This window comes from Acinonyx jubatus, chromosome C1 (assembly GCF_027475565.1).
Source record: "Acinonyx jubatus isolate Ajub_Pintada_27869175 chromosome C1, VMU_Ajub_asm_v1.0, whole genome shotgun sequence".
Classification (NCBI taxonomy): Eukaryota; Metazoa; Chordata; class Mammalia; order Carnivora; family Felidae; genus Acinonyx; species Acinonyx jubatus.
The window spans coordinates 190,195,037-190,208,156 of record NC_069381.1 but is presented as its reverse complement, the minus strand read 5'-3'; the positions used below and the strand labels follow the sequence as shown (position 1 = coordinate 190,208,156).

Here is a 13,120-nt window from a genome sequence, read left to right as displayed (position 1 = left end):
GCTTACACTTGAAATAATTGTTGATGGTGTTCGTAGGTCCCTGAAAATACCTTTTAATGTTTTAATGGAAATGACCAAAAGCATACCTTAGTCATGGTTTCTGGAGGGGAGCCTACATGCAAAAGAACCTTTGGAAAGCATTAAAGTGATACAGTTTGTTATTTGAGATCTAGTTAGATCCAAGGAAATGGACATAACCCCCAGGCATCTGAAGAAGACGTCTTGAAAAGAACTAAATGTAGATAGTGAGGAGTACATAATATCATAATATCTAGACAAGCCCTCATAAAATAATAATGAAAAGGCAGCTGCCATAAAGCAAAACACTTCTCAGTGGTAGTCATTCTATTACCTAGTTTTTCAAAAAGCACTAGAAAAAGGTCAGGTTTTATTCTTGTAAGGTCTAGGCAGATCTTAATTTTAAAAGATCGGGGCTTTCCCTGAAAGGCAATAGGATTATAGGTCCAACTAAACTAGATACAAGATTTGTAATGTTCAAAGTATGTTTGTTCTATCATTTTCACTCTTGGCTTAGTTCAGAGCTAGTTTTTCTTTGCCTGTATTTTTAGACAACATTAAAATCTACACATGGGAATCATGTGAGGTACCTTTCTGGGACAGTGTTTTGCTTTGGATAAATATGCCACATCAGGGCATACGTTTGGAAATTAAACAGATTCTGTCTTCATTTGGATGACTAAGAATACCTTTGCTGTTCCCGCAGTCTGGTGGTTTACTGCCATGCCTACCCTTATGGCCAGACCACCAGGAAAGGAATAGAAGTTCTAGAAAGAAGGCATTCCCAGGGCTGTGAGAATGAAGACAGCAGCCTTTCTTCCTTTCCCTTCATTTTTCTTTCCTCACTTGCCCATGACCCTTATGTAGTGCAGTTCCTGGCACCAGACAGGCATTCAGCAAGTACTGAACGGATAGATGGAAGGAGGGAGGGATAGACAGGTGTCTACTATGCTGTCACTCTAAACCACTGAACGACGGCTGGTAGCCCAGTTTTGAGGAAGGAGTCAATCTTCTGGTTTTATTTCTTCCTTAGGTGTCCGTTAGCACAGTGTCTGACCCATCTGAAACCCTCAAAAATAGTTGTTGAATGAATGAGCAAACGAACTAAAAGACAAAGAAGTAAAGAAAAATTTAGTTGGTTTTGTTTTGGAGATCAGTCTCAAATCTTTCTTCTCCATTTCACTTCCAATGTACCACCCTGGTTTGGAGTCTCAGGACAATTGCAGTGTCTCTCTCCCATTGAACCTTCGCATCAGGCAAATTATTAAATACAAGTATGGAGTTGAAGATCTGTACAACTCTCATCCAGTATGTTGTTCTACTCTCACATATCCTGGGATGATTTAACTCTTTAATGCATTCTGTTGTGGGAATTGGTTTTTTCCAATGGTACTGCTTATAATAGTGCATATACATAGTAAGCACTCAATAAATACTATTATTCATACTGTTTTATTATCCTAGAGTGTTCTTGTCTCTGGCTTTAGAAATCTTTGTTTAAAGTTTCCACTTAAAAGCCACCCCTGATGCTCTGTCTACTGGACTCGGCCCCTCCTGCTCCTATGTCAGGAGAGGAGTGAGCCAGAGGAAGTGGTTTGGAGCACTGACCCTGGGTATGGGGCCTGAAGTTCCTGGGTATGTGATGCACACTTACTCATGCAGTTGTTGCACAAAGATAAGTGGAGCAGGAGGTTCCCTAAGACCAAAGAATGAGATTCCTACGGAACTCTAGAGGAGGCACATTGATTTTTCTTTTTAAAAATTTGTTCTTTGTTTCTGTATGCTTATATGCTGTGAAGATAATGGAGGGGCACCTGGGTGGCTCAGTTGGCTAAGCCTCTGACTTCGGTGCAGGTCATGATCTTGCATTTGTGGGTTTGAGCCCTACATCAGGCTCTGTGCTGACAGCTCCGAGCCTGGAGCCTGCTTCAGATTCTGTGACTCCCTCTCTCTCTGCCCCTCCCCACTTTCATTCTGTCTCTCTCAAAAATAAACATTAAAAAATATATTAAGGGGCACCTGGGTGGTTCAGTTGGTTAAGCGTCCGACTTCGGCTCGGGTCATGATCTCACGGTTTGTGAGTTCGAGTTCCCCGCCATGCTCTGTGCTGACAGCTCAGAGCCTGGGGCCTGCTTCGGATTCTGTGTCTCCTCCTCTCTCTGCCCCTCCCATGCTCATGCTCTGTCTCTCAATAATAAATAAACATTAAAAAAAAATCTTTTTAAATATATTAAAAAAATAAACCCCAAACATTGTTACCATGTCTTCCCACCTTGGCACAGGGAAAAGCATACCAGCAGCAAGAAGTACTTCTAGCTTCTGGTGGGGGGTGGGGGAGGGAGGAGGCTGTTATGGGGAGCTGTTCTCTATTTTGAAGTAGGACTATTTCGTGAAGCGGGTCTAAGATGTTCTGGGCTGCTGGTACTCGTCGCAGCAGGGCCTTACTTAATGTCAGCTCTGCCTTTTTTGAGTGTGCTCTAAATAACCATCACCCACCTAATAACTAAATTCCTGTCACCAGAGGCCATCGCTTACCTACCTTTTACCTTTATAAGGAATCTGACGTTTTAAAAACAAAATTAGCCAGCCCCGCACCTTTGATTAGAGATGATAAACTTATCTGGAAGTAATGTGTAAAGTTCCCTTTGTTTCACTTGGAGGCACAACATTTAAAGTGGAATATAAACATAAGAACCTACTGGATACAACTAATCTTATATAATCTTGATAGGAATTAAAGGAGGGAGGAGTTGGTGTGCAATAGGGGAACGAAAGAGAGCAAGAGAAGTCAGTTCTTACCCAGTTGTAAAAGGCATTCTCTCCCTGCCTGGTTTTTACCTCTGTACAGGAGTAGCCATTAATCTCCAGCAAGTAGGCCCAACATGCTGAAGACCTGTCAACGCCATATAAACAGAAGAAAGCAAACTGTTAATATTGCTGTCGTGAGAAAACTGAAAACAGACTGATTAATCGTACTGGTGCTCCCCCTGCCAGGGAGCTGACTTGGGTCGTCCCCTTATTAGGGAAGTCACAGTTTGCTTTTAGGCCTTTCATTATAATGGCCGCCCGGTCTTCATCCTCAGTGTTCTTGTTCTTGTTGTTAAATGAATGCCTTGTTCTTGAACCCATACCGCAAATCTTGACTGGCAAGGATGATTAGTTTAGAAAAAGTCAGTGTCTTCCATGAAGTCTAAAATGTTTACAGTGCTGACAGTTCACTGTTTCTGAGGAGTCCCAGATGGTGACCCTGTTGGATTGGTTCAAGGCCTAGTTAACTTTTCATGAGAAGAATTGTTTATAGTGTCCACACATGAAGGTACATGAAGAACTCTCTGAAAAATCTTAGCACTCTGAGGACACAGCCACATCAGCAGTGATAGGGAAGTGTTTGGGAGGGACCCTAAGAACTGGTAGAGGGTCTCAGCCCTGTATATATTGCGCTGCACACAGGAACAGTAGGATGTGTGTGTAAATCACCTGTCACAAATGAGTGTCTTGGGCCCAAATTTGGCCTAGAGACAGGTTTTGTTTGCCCTTTCAGGGATGGTCTCCTTGACTTTTAAATTGGTGGAACAGTTGCTATCATTTAAATAACCAGGAGTTTTCATGTATACACAACGAAGCTCTCTGGTTCCTCTGAGGAAATCAGAAGCTCTGATTACATAGGGCTTCTGTCATTCCTGGATGATCCTGGACTCCCCACTTCGCAGAGTCTCTCCTGCTCCTGTTCCCCCCAAACGCAGGGTCATTCAGTGCAGAATATGTTGCTGCCTTGTTTTTCTTATCCCCAGCCCATTTCATTTATTTATGGTGGTGCCTGGGCCCCTGTTAGATAATCATGGTTTTATCAATTAAAAAATGCTTTCCCACAAATATAATAGTTGTTCTTTACAACAGTCCTTTCAGATGGGAAACAGATGCCATTTAGAAAAAAGAGAAGGAACAGTGTGACTCTGAGATGCTACGTGACTTGCCTGAGGTGACAAATCTGGTAAGCAGCAGAGTCCCTGCTCAGAACCAGATCACTGCTGCTCTCCCCGGCACATTTGCTGGTGGAGGTGGTGAGGGACAGAGGTCTCCGGGCTCTCAGGAGGAACCACTTTTAGTTCTCCGAAAGCCTTGACTGAGGTCGTGTGGAAGAGTGGGAAGGCAGGCAGGGAGGTAGCAGACCACGATGTCCCAGAAAATGGGGTTGCTGACCCAGGTGGTCCTGCGCTCCCGGTTGTTCAGTCAGGCTCGGAGAGCGAGGCGTGACCATGGGCTTAGCATTTTCCCTAGGGCGGCATTTACCAGACCTTCCCATTTCACAGACCTGTAAATTTAAAACAAAAATACGGAGTGATCTGTAGGGTTGCCTTCCATATATATCTTTAACCAAAACAGACATAAACATTACCACCTATTTCTCACCATTTCATAAAGGAATATAGTAACACTACCAAACAAGAAAACAGGCAAATGGTCTCAGAAATCAAACCACTTTTAAAATTCAAATAGATTTTAAAATTCATTCTATTCTCTCTTTCTCTTTTATTTTACCTTGGACTGCTGAAAACATCAGACTGACAACAGCTATTTGGACTAACTTTTCAGAAATCTGACTTAAGTTCTTGACTTGTTGACTTCTTCTGAGTGTTAAAGTGTATCATTCAGTCTAGGGAAAGACATTCTAGAAATTAATGTGGATATCTGAGTATTTCCCACTATCATTGAAATGTGATTTGGGGACTTGGGGTACCTGTGAATCCAAAGTTCCTCTTAGGATATAAATTTAAAACTATTTTCTCCCCAACACTAGTTGAGGCCAGTAGGCCTATTCTCCCAGTTGCTTTGGGCAGAATCATATTGGGGAACATTTGGGCCTGCTTGTTTATCAGGTTTAGCCTTGGCTTAGACCACTCTGAAACAACAGCTTGACTTGGGAGTCTCAAGAGAATACCAAATGTGATTCTTCTAATGTTTTAAGCCACCTACCTTTTCCTGTCTTTGGTCTCACATTTTCCTTGAAATTATAACCCTATCTACAGCATTAGTTCTCACTGAAATATCAGCTTTACTGAACAGTGAGAAATTTCTACCATAAAGATTCCCATTTTTACTAACATTATTTATCCAGGTGAGTACCTGAAAAGAAAAGTGTGGGTGTGTATCCTGTCAGACTGGCATTGCCTCCTCTTCTGTGAAGCAAAATTTAGCAGCTTGCTCGGCTCTTAGACCAGCCCCTGTTGATGCCACCTCATGTACCAAGATTGCCTTCCGACTCCTTCCTTTGTTACCATGGGGCAAGCTGCCTTTCTGGTGAGCTGGGGGGGGCGGGGGGGGGGGCGGTGCTGCTAAATACAAAGGTTGAAATGTCCTTTGGCTATTTGCCAGCCTCTTAAACTTAATCTGCCCAAAACGGAGCTCACCTGTTACCCCCACTGCTGTTGTCAACCGTGCCTGCTGCAGACTTCACCATCAAGCTGGATGGCATCTGTAGCCACCTGGTTGTCCAGGCCAAACACCTTTCTTTCATGTCCACATCCGGTCCCTCAGCAAGTACATTCACTTGCCGTCACCTGCCCGCTACCACCCAGGTGCCAGCCACTGCCTTCTCTCCCCCATGTTATTGCAGTAACGCGTCTCCCCCTTCAGTCTGTTCTTAAACTACAGCTAGAGCTCATGTGTAAATTAGATGATGTCACCCTTGACCCAAACTATCTAATAGCTTCACTTCTCCAGGTAAAAGCCAAGGCCATGTACGGTCTCATCCCCAGTTACCTCTGTGCCCTCTTCTCCCACTACCTGTCCCCTCATTCCCTCTGGTCACACCGGCCTTTTTTTTTTTTTGTCTTTGAGCTGGCTCCTCCTGTGTGAATTTCTATCCTTGCTTCTCCTTTCCTCAAATAACCACAGGGTTGCTTCCTTAACTCTTTTAGGTCTTTACATAGCTGTCACCTTAATGAAGCATCCTTCACTCCCTTCCACTTCTTCCCCCCATACACTTTCTGTCTTCTTTCTGTGCTTATCACTATATCACATGGTATCTTGTCTGTCTCCCTCTCTTGGGCCGGCATGCGTGGATATGGAAGTTGTGTTTTGCTCACCCTATGCAGCCATATACAGTGGTCCTGCCCTCCCCGTTAAATGTCAGCTACAAAAGGTCATGGTTTTTATCCATTTTGTTCACTGCTATGTCCCCAGGGCCTAGAACCATACCTGACGTAGAGAGCTAATCAATATCTGTTGAACAAATGAGCTAAATGAGTAAAGTACTGTTACCAAGATCCCACCTGCTTAATTTGGTCACACTTAATTGTTTTCTTATTACAAAAAAAAAAAAAAAATACCAGTCATCATAGAAAACAAAAATAAGAAACCCAACCATTATCTTACCACTTTGGTGCCTATGTTTCTAGACTTTTTCCTCTGCAGATTTTTTCCTCGTTAAAATGGTTTCATAGTGCACATACCACTTTTAACCCAATCATTGCACCTGGCATACTGTGGACATCTTTTTATGCCAGTAAATATTTGTATTAAGCACGATTCACTAAACAGAAATAGTGCTTTGTAGTGTGAGCATACCTACATACCATTGATCCTGGAAAAGTAAATAAGACTATTATTTAGTGTACCCAAAAGTTTGCGTGTCCTAATAATATGCTGAGAAATCATTTCATAGCAACACCTCCTCTTCCCCTGCACATTTCCCCCCCCAAATCAGAGTAGGTGGAGGGGCTATCTGTCACAAAGAGAAAAGATGGCTTGCCATTGGGAATTGAATGTGCTTAATTGAGGAGGCTAGTTTATTAAGACATATCTCTTAAGGCAGCCTAGTTCTTAAAACACAATCTACACAGACATGACTTGCTGTGTCTCTGACCTACATCTGAGGACTATTATAACCAAAATCTGAGATCTAATTGTACAATTATTAGCCAACAATTTTAGAAGAATAAGCAGTAGTAGGACTTGAAGCATGTCAGTAACACTTAAATTCAGTAAATGAATACAACTGTTTGCTCTTTATAAGATTTAATATTAGCCAGATTGTGTGGCTTTATTTTTTCATGTTAGCTAATTAAAAGTGTCATTAGCTTGCAGTTGAGGCTTTAGTCTCAATAGATTATGAATCTATCAGAACTTTGAAACTACCAAAACACAGGATGTTTTTGAACGCAACACTTCTCATTCTACTTTAAGAATCCTTTTCCCTTGGATGACTTCTAGAACTTCTAAGGTTTTCAGGTCCTCTAACCTCTTGATCTCCTAATAGCTCCTCCCCCTTGTCATTTTCTTCAGAGATCTTGTTTAACAAATCGTGTACCAATATCAACACTCTAAAAGGGAGCTACAGGTTGCAAAAGACCGTGTCATTCAAAACTAAACTGATTAATAAACTGTGAAAAAGGAATTCTGGCAAGTGATATATTAATTTTACTATAATGTACACATAGCTTTTTACTTGCTGAAATCCTTCAGAAAGTTAAAAAGTGATTTTGTTTTATTCTGAGAGGAAATGAAATATACAGAAATTATCTAAAATCATTTTGTAAAGGATGACAAAAAATAAAACTCAGTGTAGTTAGATAAATATTATGTTCTTGGAACTGTTAAAAAAATACCATAAGAACATCTTCTAGGATCTATAACTGTGATACAATCTGTCACTTTTGCAATCAGACCCCAGAATAATCAACCAAAATTAGTTCCCAAGTATTCCTACTCCAGGTTTTAGATTGTTACTAAGGAACGTAAACACAATCTCTGAATGAGCAGGTAAAAGAGACCCTTATTTCCCATAACTATCTGCCAAGATATAATATCTGATGCAATCTTGCTACTTTTTCAAGCCAATGAGATTAGCAAAATGAGGTATCTAGATCGAAGCTTGTTTCTTCCACATGGGTTGCTATCGAAATGTCTGCCTTTGATTTAAAATTGTTTTTCCATTAGCTGGGAGCATGACTAGGCATATGATTCCTGTCCACATCCAGCCTAATGTAGCAATTTCAGAAAGAGTTTGCAGCTCATATGAAGAACACCAAATTGCATCTCCCTGGGTATGCTTCACAGTGCTTCTTGCTGATTTTAGGGTGGGTGATACTGCAGCCCTCTCAACTCAGTACAAATTACCCAACCTGGAGCACAGATTCCTGGAAAACACAGTAATACTACATGAATAGTTTTCTTTTAAATTACTCTTTATGCACTTCTATCCACATTCTTCGTTCAGGCACATAGGACTTAAAATCAAAAATGGAGGTTGTATGTGTGTGTGTATGTGTGTGTGCCCATATACATGGGCCTTTTCTTCAAAACCTATCTCTTATGTGTGCTAACAGTTCCATGACAAACTTTTTTTTTCTCATTTTAATCATTGGGCTTTTAAACACCAGTTGTGCACCACCAAGAACTGAGCTTCAGGGAAATGGTGGTATTAAATCTGTCAAAATCCTCCAAAGGGTCTGCTAACTTCAGAGTCTGACCTAGTGCCTCTTCTCTCATTAGCATCAAAACTTGGTGGGGGCTGAATTGAAGTCCTCAGAAATTAGTTGGGTTAAATGAGTCTTGATTTATTTGACTCAGTGACCTATTACAAAATGGAATGAGGGCCTCTACCTTTATTATTATGATTATTATGATTATTATTATTATTTGAGAGAGTGTGTGTACATGAGTGGGGGGGCGGGCAGAGAGAGAGGGAGAGAGAGAGAATCTTAAGCAGGCTTCAGCTCAGTGCTGAGCCCAACATGGGGCTCAATCCCACAACCCTGGGGTCATGACCTGAGCTGAAATTAAGAGTCAAGTGCCCAACCAACTGAGCCATCCAGTTGCCTTGACCCTTACCTTTTTTGTAAAGACTACTGCCTTTGATTTCATTGGCAATTATCTCTGCATTTTTAACCCTGAGTACCAGTTGCATAATATAAAGGCTGAATCATATATGACCATTTTCTTTTTTAAATTTTTATCTTTACCACCATTCTCATTAGAGCAATCTATAAATGAAGCCTAAGTTACCTTCTTGGAGTGTCAGGCAATTCTAAAGGTGTTAAAGTAGAAAACTTTGGCATTAGAAATGATTGTGCTACTTGATTTCCATGATTTCTTTAGCAAGTTTCTTCATTGTTCTTTGGTATCTGAGAACTTGATAGTGCTGCCTGCCAGTAATGTGGTTTCCCTTGAGGGATGAGTAAAGTGTGGAGTTGACTCTCTCCAACACATTTGTCCTTTGGCTCTGATGGCAGGACTGACCAGATGAACTTGCATTGGCATGAGCGGGGCCGTTCTCATGGTTGGCTTGCTGGAGAAATGCTGTCAGATCTGATGATTAATAGCCCTGCAGTCCAGTAAGGTCACTTCATCACAGAAAACCCTAAACACACAGTCACCTCATCAGAAAGTAAAAGACAGCACCGTTCTGTAGCAAAGATCATGTTTACCAGAGGATTGCAAAATTAGATTACTTTCAGTTAGTTTGCAGCCTTTGGTTCCCAATATGTTGACTTTTAGAAGGAATATTGGAGAAATCAGTAACTACCTTTTATGTAACATTTTAATAGAAATGAAGCATTTCTATTGAAACATTTAATTGAAACATTTCAATTAAGAAAATACAGGAGAGGTATGTGTGCATGTGTGTGCAAAAGAGCTTCCAGCTGGGTCCGCCTCTCATTTTCTCTAGGCCATTCCAGGGCCAGGCTCTATCAATTATCCCTACTTTTGTATCTATAGTTTCCTCCTTTACTAGCACCTTCATTTTAGCATATGGGTATGCCCAAGTCTCTCCCAACTTTAAGAAAAGAATCATTTTGAGGCATAAAAGTTATTTGAAGAAGTAATAACTGAAACCTCTCTAGCCTGGGGAAGAAAACAGACATCCAGTTCTAGGAAGCATAGGGAGTCCAAAACAAAATGAACCTAAAAAGAGCCACACCAAGACATAATAAATACAGTGTCAAAAATTAAGAAGAGTATTTTAAAAGCAGCAAGAAAAAAGCAACTAGTTACATACAAGGGAATACCCATAAAACCATCAAATGATTTTTCAGCAGGAACTTTGCAGGCTAGAAGGGAGTGACATTATATATTCAGGCATATAGACTGAAAGGAAAAATCTTACAACCAAGAATACTCTACCCAGTAAGTTTATCATTCAAAATTGAAAGAGAGATAAAAAGTTTTCCAGACAAACAAAATTTTGAGTTCATCACCACTAAACCAGTCTTACAAGAAATGTTACAGAGGCTCCTTTAAGTGGAAAAGAAAAGGCCATAAGTAGAAGAAAATTATGAAGGAAAAAAATCTCACTGGTAAAAGCAAATATATAGTAAAGGTAGTGGTTGACCACTTATAAAGCTAGTATAAATGGTAAAAGACAAAAGTGGTAATATCAACTATATCTACAATAATTCATAAAGGGATACACAAAATAGAAAGATGCAAAATAGGGGCACCTGGGTGGCTTAGACGGTTGAGTGTCTGACTCTTGACTGCAGCTCAGCTCATGCTTTCACAGTTCATGGGGTCAAGCCCTGTGTCAGGCCTGTGCTTACGGTGCAGAACTTGCTTGGGATTCTCTCTCTCCTCCTCTCTCTGCCCCTCCCCCACTTGCACATGCATATGCTCTCTCTCTCTCAAAATAAATAAACTTTGAAAAAAAAGATGCAGAATAGATCAGATAGATGAAACATGGGGGGTGTGGTTAAGAATGTAGTGTGTTCTTTTATAATGTGTTCAAACTTTAAGCGACAATAAACCTAAAATAGACTGCCATATACATAGGGTATTGTGTATGAAACTCATGGTAACCACAAACCCAAAACCTGTAATAGGTACACAAAAAATAAAGATACAAATATCCAAACATAACACTAAAGAAAGTCATCAAATCATAAGAGAGCAAGAGAAGGAAGAACAGAGAAGAACTACAAAAACAACCAGAAAAGAATTAACAAAATGGCAATAAGTCCATACCTATCAATAACTACTTTAAATGTAAATAGACTAGGGGCACCTGGCTGGCTCAGTCACTTAAACATCCAGGTCTTGATTTTGGCTCAGGTCATGATCTCAGAATTTGGGAGTTTGATCTCCATGTCAGGCTCTGCTGACAGTGGTAGAGCCTACTTGGGATTCTCTCTCTGCCCTCTTCCCCCCCCCCCGCCCCCCCCCCCCCCCGTCTCTTTTTCTCTCAAAATAAATGAACTTAAAAGAACAGGAAAGAAAGAAAGAAACAATGGCCTTAAATGACACATTAAACCAAATGGACTTAATAGATACATAATGTCCCATCCCAAAACAGTAGAATGCATATTCTTTTCAAATGCACATGAAACCTTCTCCAAAATTACGCATTAGTCTACAAAACAAGTCTCAATAAATTTAAGAAGATTGAAATCCTATCAAGCATCTTTTGCAATCACAACAGTATGAAAGCAGAAACCAATTACAAGAAAAAACTAGAAAAATACACACATACTTGGAGGCTAAACAACATGGTACTAAACAATCAATGGGTCAATGAAGAAATCAAAGAAGTAATTTAAAAAACACCTTCAGGCAAATGAAAATGGAAGCAACGTTCCAAAATCTATGGGATCCAGCAAAAACAGTTTTAAGAGGAAATACAGGCCTACCTCAAGAAACAAAAATGTCTAACAGTCTAACCTTACACATAAAGGAACCAGTAAAAGAACAAACAAAACCCAACATTACTAGAAGGAAGGAAATAATAAACATCATAGCAGAAATAAATGAAATAGAGACTAAGAAAACAATAAAAAAAATTAATGAAACTAAGAGCTGGTTCTCCAAAAAAATAAACAAAATTGATAAACCTCTAGCCAGACTCTTCAAGAATAAAAGAGGGCTCAAATAAGTAAAATCAGAAACGAGAGAAGTCACAACCAACACTAGAGAAATACAAAGGATTTAAAAGAGTATGAGCAATAAATTGGATAGCTAGAAGTAGATAAATTCCTAGGAACATATAATCTTTCAAGACTGAATAAGGAAGGAATAGAAAATCTGAACAGACTTTCTGTTCTCCTCAGCAAACAAAAGTCCAGGACCAGATGAAGCAGTCCAAAAAATTTCAGATGAAGAAATGCTTCCAAATTCATTCTGCAATGCCAGCATTACCCTGATACCAAAACCAGACAAAGACATTAAAAAAAAAAAAAAAAGGAAATTACAGATCAACAGCTTTGATATAGATGCAAAAAAACTTCAGTGAAATATTAGCAAACCAAAGCCAACAATACATGAAAAGGATCATATACCATAGTCAACTGGGATTTATTACTGGGATACAAAGATGGTTTAATATCCACAAAACCAACCTGATATACCACATTAACAAAAAGGAGGGTAAAAATCATGTAGTCATCTCAATAGATGCAGAAAAAGCATTGGACAAAATTCATCCATTTATGATAAAAACTCTCAAAGTGGGTACAGAGGGAACATACCTCATCATCATAAAGGTCTTATATGACAAACCCACAGCTAACATCATACTCATTGGTGAAAAGCTGAAAGCTTTTCCTCTAAGATCAGGCACAAAACAAAGATGCCCACTTTCACCACTTTTATTCAACATTGTATTAGCAGTTTTAGTTACAGCACTCCCACAAGAAAAAAGAAATAGAAGGTATCCAAATTGGAAAAGAGGAAGTAAACCTGTGCTAGATCCTACAGGCTCCACTACAAAACTGTTAGAATAAATGAATTCAGTACTGTTGCAGGATACAAAATTAATATATGGAAATCTGTTGCAATTATTATGCATTAACAAACAATCAGAAAGAGAAATTAGGAAAACAATCCCATTTACAAGTGTATTAAGAAGAATAAAATACATGGGAATAAATTTAACCAAGAAGGTGAAATACCCTAAAGAGAGAAACTGAGGATGACACAATAGAAGAATATACTGTGCTCAAGGTTTGAAAGAATGTTGTTAAAATGTTATTACTACCCAAAGCAACGTACAGATTCAGTGCAACCCCTGTCTCAATACCAGTGGCGTTTTTCACAGAATTAGAACCAGTAAACCTAAAATTTGTATCGAATAGCAAAAGACCTAGAGTAGCAAAAACAATCTTGAGGTATC

The 13,120-nt window shown here is 39.7% G+C and overlaps 1 protein-coding gene across 8 annotated transcripts in view; it reads left to right on the top strand.

The window, feature by feature from the left end:
• Positions 1-13,120, top strand: part of PLEKHM3 (pleckstrin homology domain containing M3) — a 195,682-nt gene that overhangs the window by 87,199 nt on the left and 95,363 nt on the right. The window lies entirely within an intron of this gene.